A 12151-nucleotide genomic window follows, 5' to 3' on the forward strand; every position below is an offset into this window, starting at 1 on the left:
AGTAGGTGGCAGAAGAGTCTAGTCAAACAAGCGCCAGCACAGAAGCAGTTTCAAGGTGACCGTCCCATTGTCCACATGCACTGCATTAGGACATGTGAAGGTGTGAAACCAATTGAAATTCATCGTAGAATGGCAGCAAAGTATGGTGGTTCGTGTTTGTCCCTGCAGCAAGTATACGAGTGGTGTAGGAAGTTTAAAAGTAGTGTAACATCTGTGGAGGATGCTCACCGGGACAAGCTCACCGCGTAGTGACCGACAACAACATTGCGTTAGTGGAACAGCTTGTAAAGGACAACAGGCGTATTACCCCGAAAGAAATGGCAACAATAATGAAGATTGGCTTTGGTTCAGCTCAACACATTGTGCATAATGTTCTGCATTTCAATAAGGTATCAGCAAGATGGGTCTCACGTCAGTCGACTGCTGAATTGAAAGATCGTCGCGTCGACGCCTGTGAAGAACTTTTCCGTCGTTAACGCCGAGGGTGATGCATTTCTGGACAGGATTGTTACTGGCGATGAGACCTGGGTTCACTATCATCAACCAGAAACCAAGAAAGCGAGCAAGGAATGGCGGCATAGCTCTTCGCCGAAACCAAAAAATTCCGCACTCAACCATCAGCAGGAAAGGTCATGCTCACTCTCTTCTGGGATTCTAATGGAATAATTTTGGAACAGTACATGGAAAAAGGAGTGACAGTAACCAGTGCCTCGTATTCAAACATGCTGAAAAATCAACTTCGCCTTGCAATCAGACGTAAACGGCGAGGACTTTTGTCCTCAGGAGTACTCCTACAGCATGACAACGCCCGACCGCATATTGTCCGTTTGACTGTTGAGACTATCGATGACATCAAATTTGAGTGTCTCATTCATCCACCCTATTCACCAGACCTTGCCCCCAGTGACTTTCATTTGTTTGGACCACTCAAAGAAGCGATGGGCGGCAAATATTTCAGTAGTGATGAAGAAGTGAAAAATGCAGTGCACGAGTTGCTACAATCTCGATCAAAAGAATTCTTCCACCGAGGTATCCATGCACTCCCGAAACGGTGGAATACTTGCACTGAACGTCAAGGGGACTACGTTGAAAAATAAGAGGTAAGATTTCCTTTTCATTGTTACATTCTAACATTTATTGCACTTTTAAGGTTTTCATTTGATCCTCCCTTGTAATAGCCTGTCGAACTTCAACGTGTTCCTTATTTCTGCTCGCCAAAGGACGTCCAGGTCGTAGTAAATCATCTGATGATATGTTGCTATTTTTGAAAGGAAACTCACGTGATATACTTAAATCATCATTCTTAAAGATTTGCAGAAGGATAACGATTTCAACTGTAGTTATTACCCCCTTGCCCCCCCCCCCCAAAAAAAAAATCACACACACACACACACACTGTTCTTCGCCTCATCACAATAATAGTACGACTCTACGACTATGAACACACAGAGCAGCACCAAGTACAAACCACTTCAACATACTAACGTCATTTGGCAAACTGGTGGGAAGCCCCAAGCTAGCAACGACGTAGGGACACTTTCTGTAACTACAAAACGTATGCATGCTATATTGTCATTTCAGTTATTTTTGAGTACTCTCTCGTATCTCAGTTTCAGAGGAGCGTGTGTGGTGCGGATTTCCTTCTCTTTAATTATTGACGCAACTGAGTACTGCATTACATGAAAAATAAGTTAGTATTACATATATACATTTATTGTACTAAAATTCAATTAAGAAGAGATTTTATATACCGTATTATAATTTTTAATTAAACTAGCTGAAATGCCCGCTATTCGCATGGCAAAGCGAGATTTGTGGTAAATACTGTATTATAATCCTTTTCCTTTTGGATATGCATTTCGATGGAAGTATGACACCATAAAATACTTTAATTTTGATATAAATTTTGAAACCCCCTAACCCCAGAGAATAAACCCTTTAATCAAAGTGACATGATAAAAACCAAGCTTGAGGTGCTTACTATGTTTCAAAAGTGATTTCAAACGGGTCAATCGCTTTTCCATGACTCCGAAAACTATAGGTTCAACATCCATTCCGATCATTTTGGACATTTTATTTCTCACCTCCATGCGGATGATGATTGAACTTGGATTTAAACAGCCAAGTTCCACTATTCATCTCATCGACTCCGAGACTATGATTTAGAGACTAACATTAATCGTTGTTGATTATTTTTACATTTCACCCTTTTCCACTACCCTAGAAATGCTATGGGTATTTGATCTTCACAGTATATATATATATATATATAGATGGTGATCAGAAAAATGGAAACACCTGAACGAAATTGCAACTTACCAGATTAATATGGTGTCGGGCCACCTTTCGCCTTCAGAACAGCCTTGATGCGACGTGGAATGGAGGCATAGAGGTCGTGAATGGTAGCAAGTGGAATTTTTGCACCATTCCTCGTGCAGGGAATCGGCCAGTTCTGTGAGAAAGGATGGAGGTGGAAATCGTCGCCGGAGTCGTGTTTCCAAGACAGACCACAGATGTTCAATTATGTTGAGATCTGGGGATTGGGGGGGCCAGGGGAGGTGTTGAACTTTATTCCGATGTTCCTCAAACCACGCTGCAACAACGCCAGCTGTGTGAATGGGTGCATTATCATCCTGGAAGATGGCGTCATTGTCCGGGAACAACATCCGGACCATAGGATGCAAGTGGTCTCCTAAAATTGAGACATAATCGTTGGCAGTGATTCGTCCGCTAAGTGTGACCACAGGACCCAATGAAAACCATGATATGGCGGCCCACAGCATCACCGAGCCGCTGCCATGTTTTACAGTTGGGCGGAGGCACTGCAGATCATAAGCTTCTTTGGGCGTTCTCCACACATAAACACGGCCCGTGGTTGGGAATAGGGTGAAGGATGACTCATCCGACCATATCACACGTTTCCAGTCCTCAGCGGTCCAAGTTGCATGGTCGCGGCACCATTTGCGGCGTGCAAAAACGTTATGGTCCCTGATGAGCGGTTTGGTCCGTGCAACACGACCCCGTAAGTTCATGTCATGTAATTCGTGGCGGACTGTGATTGTCGAAACAGGGTGGGGGAGGTGCGGATTGAGTTTCTCCGTCACTTGCTCCGCAGTGGCACGACGGTTCTGCGTGACAATGCGCTTTAATACCCGGCGTGACCTGTCACTCATGATTTTCTTCCGCCCACTGTTCCACTCCCCCGATGTGGTTTTCCCGTGTGTTGTATAGGCCGTCATTACCTTCGACATTGTCCCACGCGACACACCTAACACAGTAGCCACTGCCGTCACACTCACTCCACATAACCGCGCACCAACAATTTGCCCCCTTTGAAAATCTGAGAGGTCTCCCATTTTACACTACCTCCGTCTGCTGCAGCCACTGGATACTGCTGTTCCACTGCGCCTGACGTAGTATGGAGACCGACCTAACACACCACCACCAGCGGTCCGGCGCTGCGGGCGCCACGACACCACTGCCAACGACAGGTGTTTCCATTTTTCTGATCGCCATCTGTATATTAGATTGTAGGTCACGTGTGGACGACAAAGTTTTTTTTTTAAATTGCCCTAGACGTTCCAGAATTGTGCTGGAACATATATCAGGTGTTTTAAAAATGGCGCCCACGGACCACAGAGCATTATTCTACAGGTCAAAATAAAGCGAAAATGTTAATGGAATGCCATTCGGGGCCTCCTTCAGCTGCTACGGGGAATCAAAATTTCACTATATGGTAACATCCCATATTAACTTGGAACCATTAGCATTGCTCTACAAATCCATCAAGCAGTTACATCGATTGTTAAGGTAATAAGTGATGCTCGTGTCAAAGTCTATTGAGTTTTAACTGTCATCTGGCAAAAGCGATGTAATTATTTGATGGATTGGTCTATGGTTCTTTATCTGCGACGCGTCTCCAGACGAGGACCCGAAAGGTACACAAATATATATATATGTTTTTTTTTTTTTCTTTTTTGTTTTTTTTTTTGTTGTTTATTTTGACTTGCAGAATAGTGTCTGTGGTCCGTCGGCCCATATTTAGAACACCATATATATATACTACCCCCGAAAAGTTTCCGAACAAATACGAAATTTTCAAAATGTAACCTAAGAATGCAGTACAATTTGCTCACAAATGAAAGATGAAACATTTTAGAATCCGACGGGAGAAAAGGTCTTGGCCTGTTGTAGATGAATTAAGAAAAATAAACTTAGATATCGCGCCGTTGTGATGGTGCAATGCAGAAAGAACAGTACCATCAGATTTTGATCAGACACGCAGTGCCATCTGGGAAGAGGCTCATTGGTCATGGGCTCATCATGCAGCAAGACAATGACCCAACACACACATCCCGACTTTGTAGAGGGGATTTGTCAGCAAAAGAGCAACAGGGAGATCTCAAAAATATGGTGTGGCCCCCACAATCACCGGATTGTAATCCAATTGAGTTACTGTGGGATGAGCTTGATAGGGCAGTTCGAAAGATGCGTCCCTCTAGCGAGAAACACTTATTTGAGTGTCTTCGCAAAGCCTGGATAGTAATCAAGCCCGAAACTACAGAAACTAATACGGCGAATGCCCAAAGTCTGTAAAGCTGTTATCACAGCACGTGGAGGCTACTTTGATTAATCAAAAATTTAAATTTTTGACAAAACAATGGTCCATTTCTGTTAAATTTCTGTATTTTCCTCTCAAATACATATTGTAGGTTCCAGATAAAAATAAATTCCATTGATATGTCTTTGTTTTTCTCGAATACACGTAAAGTATACACAAACCTACTTTGTACTGAAACTTTTCGGGGGTAGTATATATATATATACACACGAGGGCAGGCTAAAAATTTACAAATTAAATGTGGTCCCTCTCTATACACGTTTGCATAGGAAGTTTCTATTGTTGGAAGCAGTTGTTGAAGTTTTTCAAGTGCATGGATTGTTTTTTTCGTTTCAGGATCATACTAAAAGATCCACGTCTCGTCGCCAGTGACGATTTTCGTTAACAAGTACTGTTCTGCATCTAGGCGCTCCATTGTGTCACTGCACACGTGCTTCCGGAAGTCTTTTTACTCCTGCGTGAGGCTTTTTTGCACATGTTCAAATGGCCGTGTTGAATTGTGCAGACACACTCTTTATCGGTGCTCATCATGTCTGCTATCATTCGAATGCTGAGCCTGCGATCTTTTCGGACAATGTCGGTTACTTTTGACAGTTTTCTCTGTTGTTGCTGTGATAGGACGACGCTTTCATAATCAACAACGTTCTCGCTAAAACGTTTCTGCCACTTAAAAACTCGCGTACGTGAAATCGTATTATCGCCATACACATCCTGTAACAGTTTCACATACTCACTCGGTGATTTCTTTAATTTCACATGGAATTTCAAGTTAATGCGCAGATCAATTTTCTATTTTGCCGTCCTTCCAGTAACACGATTGCATATCTATCTCTCCAGTAATGAATGTTATTCACTTCTTGAAGATTCAAGGTTGCTCTGCGCGCTTGCTACCCACTGCTACACTAGTCCTGACTGGATTGTCAGTCCCGTTATTTTTTTTAGCCAAGCCTCGTATATATATATATATGATAGAAAATACCTCTCCCCTTCCTTAAAACAGAAGTGGGTTTCCTTTTCTTTAATAAGAAATTATACGCCGCGTTGTATTTTCCTAAGTTGAGGAGCTCACGAGATATTATGATCCCTTGCGCCTTTAGGATATGTATTTTAATCTAAGGAACATGATAAAATCCTTTGTTGAGCCATAGCCCACCCATGTACCAAAAGTCATTAAAATCGGCACAGGACTTCGGGGCCAAACATTTTTAATTTCATTTTTATTAAATAGATTGATGTGTTTATTTCATTAATTTACATTTAGCATTAAGTACATACGTATATCAGGGTTCCCATTTGTTTCGCAAGCACGAATTTCCTCTACACCTTTGCAGGTCACAACTTACAAAATGTAAAAAGCAACTCTATTTTTACCGACCAGAAAGTTCCTAATCTACTATGCATGTATAGTTGTTTCCAAAGCTAAACCAAGTTTTCTTATCAGCAGTAAAACTCTCAAATGTTTGTTAGCGGCCACGTGCGGTTTGTCAACCAGTTGGATGTTGCCGGTATTACAAAAGCTTAGCCGTTCTCCCTGTCGCCACGGTAAACAATTAAGGCTGGAACTATTCTCCTTATTGAGTGTTGCAAACCAATAAGCAGATAAATAAAACAAGAATAACCATTTAAAATAGGAATAAAATACGTACAGGTTATTCAACAAGTAATTTTCTCTCCTATTAATATAATAACTAGCTGAACCTGCGCTCTCTACACCAGTCTTGGGAAGTAACGTAACGCAAGTAACGCGTTACTTTTTAAGTAACGTTTCCTAGTAACGCGTTACATTTTTTCCAAAGTAACTGTGACGGTAACAAATTTTTAAGTAACGTACCTAGTTTGCGTTACCTTTTTCGCGTTACATTTCGGATGAGTAACTACAATATATGTATATATATATTTTTTCGGAAACAAATGTTTCTTTCCTGTAAGTGAACTTCTCAGAATGAAACAATCGAGCATGAACTCCGTATGTCAGTGACCGACACACAGAGAAGCAGATAAGTTCGTAGTGCCACTTGCTGTTTTTGGAAGATGAGGACAGCCTCAGGGATATCACGTGTACTGATTGCAAGCACCTGGAAGATTTTGTCGTAGATTTTGACAGCTCCAAATCAATGCATTCAGTGAGTGAACTAGGAGTGCAATGATACCGGTAGTCTATTTTACTTTGATTGGTGTTGTTTTTATAAAGATGGAGAACGAAAATATTTTATCGTTCGAACATTTGAAAGAATACTTTTTTGTTAAGAGCTGAGGGTAATGGTGGACAGAATTTAAAAGTAAAGTGTCTGAAGTGCCCCGGCGGAAAATATCAACAACTAGGGCGCCGTAATTAACGATATACAGTAAGGAGTTAATATGAATAAACTGTTCTGATGAGCAAGCCTACTTTATTACTAGACAATATTTTGCTGAAGGTATGTTATATTGGAGTTCTTTCAGATCAGTTTGCTTATCCTAGAGTCCCGTTGATTATAGAGTTTGAAACTAGCTTTAAAAAGCATGTATCGATTTTAGAGTTACTGGCAAGTTTTGATTCACCCCCAGTTCATGTGTTCTCAATTTATTAGTTGTAGTGTAATGTTTCTCTATATTCTATATTTTTAATTTTACATAACAACATTGTTATTATTATATAATTAGTTTAGCAGAATAATAATAAGAAACCATTTTTTCTAATGCATAAGGATGAGCACGAGTCAAGATAAAACTCGACTGGACTCGAATTCAAGTCGAGTTTCGAGTCGTCAAAGGTAATATTCTCGAGTCGAGTTCCGAGCCGATTCAGTTTTTCGCGTCGAGTTTCCAGTCCAGTCGAGCTTGATAAATGGCTTGTTCGTTTTAACTCGTCTTGAAATCATGGCCTGATTACACTGGAAAGCGAAAGCCATAAGGAATGTAAGCTAAGCAGTAATATGGAATACTTTTAGTGTTGCTCACGAGAGGGGGACACTACTCGCGTCTCGTCTCAATAGCGAGACCACAAGAGATTTTTCATAACAAGCTCAGCTCCGCTCGGCTCAACTGAGAAGATTGCTCGAGCCGGCTCGCTTGGGGTGAACCATCGACTCGAACTGGCTTGGTTGGACTGAGCCATCTGCTCGGTTCGGCTCAACTGAGCCGAGTCGGTTGGGTGAGCTGTTGGCTCGGCTCACTTCTCGGTTCGGGTCGATAGCGAATGAGCTGTGAGCCGAGCTGCTCGAGTCGTTGACAATTCTAAACCCGGGCCGAGCAGTTTTGAAGATATTTGGCCAATGCCCTATAACTTTCAACAGTGTTTGGCTCGAGTTCGAATACTCAACCTAGACCCTCAACCCAAATTCAGAATCTCGTGAACAATGTCCTTGATTCCTAGACTTCACGACTACCGAGCTTGGCGATCAACTAGTTTTTTAGTATTCAAATACAAACCGCCTATCTTTCATGTTCATATACAGTGTTGTTATAATTAATAATAATAATAAGTTGTAGTAGTAGTAGTGTCATTGATAATAATTATATTGTCTATGTAATATACTTGAAGAGAGTACCCGAAACTACACACTGGATTTGGCTCGACTCGACTCGAAACTCGACCCCAATTCGAATCGAGTTGTAGGAAATTTTTCGAGCCGAGTTCTCGGATCAAGCTCAAAGATGTATGTTTCTAGTCGAATCGAATTTCAAAGAAAACTCGCTCGTGCCCATCCCTATGAGCAACACAGTATGGCATTTTTATCAATATTACATTATATAAAAATGTTCATATAACAAGTAAAAATTTGTCCTTGCATTTACATAAAGCGATTCAGAAGTGCAATAATAATAATAATAATAATAATAATAATAATTTTTACATCCGAGCTGTTTCGGGCTACTGTGCATTTTCGGTAATGCTCGGAAAATAGAATCGATCCTGGACCGCTGAAAACAGTGTGTCATAATTGCAAATGGTGTGTTGTTTCACTTTATTATCGTAACACAAATTGTTCTAATTATCATGTACGAATTCATAACGAGTCTATCGGGTCAACGGTCCAAACAGGCCAAACACGGGTCAAACGGGTCGACATGCCATTTGTCTATAATGAAAATTTAGAACTTTTTCTTTAAAAACAAAATGGTTAAAAAGCATTCTATTACGTATCTAGATCCTCATATTTATTGATGTATGCAGGTTAGTATCTGAGTAATAAAGCTATCATTATTAATTTCCTGTGTGCAGTATTCCAATTTGTAGTTTGTCCAGTTTTTATACACGTGATGAATCACATTAGAAAGAAACCCACCCATTATTGACCTGCCTAATTATATTATAAAGTTAAAAATAATGTACTTACGAGCAGAGCAAACAGGCAGAATCTTTATTAAGCCTATTACTAATATTATTATTATTAGCTATAATAATAATGATAACTAAATTCTTGGCGCAACAGCCCTTAGAAGGCCTGGACTTATGGACTTATCATTCCTGTGAGGTGATGAGTTGTCAGCTAATGGGCTACCCTCGCCGTTAATGCTGGCTTCCTGGACTGCAGTTCGCTACTTTTTTCTTTCAAGTAGCTTCCCAATTGTCCTCACGACGCTGAGTGGACACCGCACCGTCTGGTGAGTACGAATAGTCACACCTATCTTTCCTCTGACCAGACCTAGGACTGTTTGACTTCGCTGATCTCACGAGGAGTGATATTCCAGTGTAGCCAGGACGTTGGTAATAAAATAATAAATGCATATTGAAATAGTGAGGAAATTAGCTAGGAAATATAGATAAATACTAAACAGACTCCCTGGAGCTGCGGTCCATGAGGGGCTGTGCCTATCCAGTGTCGCAATACAACAAGCATCAACTACGCACTGAAAATATTCGAGATAGGAAGATCTCGGTTTTTAAACTGTGTTGCTATTCCTTTATGCAGTGCTTAAAGTGGAAGATCTAAGGAAGTATACCCCGCATACTCCCCCTCTCCAATTTCGAGCATTGCCTTTACGTCATTTATGAGAAGAAAAAAAAAACAATGTAGAGGCTTTGATCGGGAGTAGAGAAGTTTTGCTCTATTCGATAACATTTACGTACTTCCCGAAATAATTTACATCAAAGTAATTTGTGTTTTAAGCTGAACAAAGTAGAATGAAATAGCTTTCTTTATTGTCACATGATGTGGGCTGATTGCAAAGCCTAGCTACTGAAATGTACGTTCTTCAATCACGCTGTAAAAGCTACGGATGCCAGACAGAACAAACGCTGTACGATGCTACTATGATAACCGTAATGGGGGTTAGCCATACTGAGAGCTTTATCTAGTTCTACCTGAGTTGGAGCGGCAACGCCGGAATGAATGATTACAATGAAGGATTTACGGTAGGGATAAGTAAACCCTTAAATCTTGACCTTCGAGGAAAAAATGTGTTATGTTCTGTCGCGTACTATACACTCCTGTCCAAAATTATTGTCGCATGTCTATAAAAATCGCTGTAGGAATATAATTTCATAACGAATTCTCCCGGTATTTCTTATGCTAGTATGTGTATAATTGACAAAGACATGTATGTGGCAAATTTCATGTCAAAAGAGTAGTAAATAAGAACAATAAAACGAAAATAAAACTTTCTTGTCCATTTAGCAACATTTTGTTTTACTCATTCTAATTTTTGTATTTATAATTCTTTTCCTATGAAATTTACAACAAATATATATTTCCCGATTATATACATTGTATCAGTATTAAAAGTACCCTGCAAAATGATTATCAAATTATATTCTTACAAGACAGTTATAGATATGCGATAATCATTTGGACTTGAGTGTACATGTTTATAATTTGTGTGTGGAGGTAGAGAAGTTTTGCAAAATAAACTAATTTATTTTATAAAATATCCCTTGCCAAACAGCCGGGTAAAGGTTTAAAACAATGGGTTCTGAGAAGTAAAAATACGAACTTAAAATTCCCTAGCTTTTTAAAGGACTTTTTTCAGCTTATTAAATTCCCTGACTTCACCAGGACTTTTTACGAGTAAGCTGAATTCCCTGATTTTTCCAGGTCGCTGCAAAACCTGATATATACATGCATACACAAAAAAATTTCGAGGACTCACTCTCATGGTTAAAAATAATAATAATAAACAACTTCCGAAGCTCAAATGTGTAACACAGTAAAAACTTCGCTGGATCTTTCATTCCAGCACACTTTCCACGGTAACGAGGGTACAGCTGAACAAGGATAGAAAAATGGTGTTATGAGATACCGACAAGTATAAATAAGACTGCGATGAAGAAAAATAATACAATTACTAATAATAAATCAAGAATAATAAAAAAAATGAGCTCCGCGTTTTGCGCACTCATAATGGTAAAAAGGCCTTTATCAACCCTTGTATCAACAGTCGAAATTTATACTGAAATTGCACTTCAGAAAGAAAACTAAAGTCCCGCTTTGAAAGTCAGTGTACCTTTTATCTGGGAAAGAATGAGTTGGTTCTATATTCGCTGCATAATAACTGAGGGTTGTGGCAAAAGATATTATTTAAGCAAAACGAGCTAGGAAGAAAAACTACCCTTGATGAATGATATTAAAGTGAATAATTCCTCCGCCAACACGATACATTATCTCAGGACTATGATACTTAGAAGCTTCTCAACTTGCAGTAAGTAAGGTGGAAGTTACGGCAAAATAGTTATAACTGACTATCCTAATTGAATCTCCTGTAAAATAGATTGACGATCACTTATCATAGAAGGCCTCTTAACGTATAAATCTGAAATGTATAATAATGTGATACTTTTGTAGATCTAGTTTAAATTATGTTTTTAAATCTTATTCACAACTTCACTGTACTCTTACAGATGCTATTCTTAACATGGATATTTTTTTTATAAAAAGCACAGACCGGGAGTTGGAATAATCAAACAGATAATATTAGGTGTAAAATGGCTAATAAATTAAGATAATGTCAAAAGAGTGAGATGAGACACACTATCTAAATACTGTAAATTGTACTGCTTTACACTTATTACTCTCCCACATACGCGATGCAGGAAAACACAATCACTAAACGTCGGATGTGATTTCTTCTAACAAATGGAATGAAATAGTTCTAATAATATACGTCTCTTCTTAAAGCTATAAGCTGGCGAAAGTTTGAAGAATCAAGTTTTGAAACGCCCTAGCTCGAAAATTATACAAGAATAATCTGTTTTATTTAAATAGCTATCTTCGCAAACCTTTCCGTAGCCATACAAGTTCTACAAGATAACGCCAAGTATCAGAATTTCTAGAACTTACCTAGCTTACTGTCTGAAGATGAATATTTAAATGCAACTTCTACATGTTCTTTATAATTTCTTACATATCTACGAGTAAATGTCATTGTTTTCAAGTTAGGACATTTCAAAAAATCATATTTTAAACTTACAGCAGCTTACAACTCTGATATGGGGCGTTTCGACTTACGTTAATTAGTTTTCTTTATTTCCTATTTACTCCTATTTCGAAATAGTACTTGCCCGCACCCTATATAAACTTATGTAGAGCATTGTGTCATCTGTTGCATTTT

The sequence above is a fragment of the Thermobia domestica genome, chromosome 7 (genome assembly GCF_964235325.1).
Source record: "Thermobia domestica chromosome 7, izTheDome1.hap1.1, whole genome shotgun sequence".
Taxonomy (NCBI): Eukaryota; Metazoa; Arthropoda; class Insecta; order Zygentoma; family Lepismatidae; genus Thermobia; species Thermobia domestica.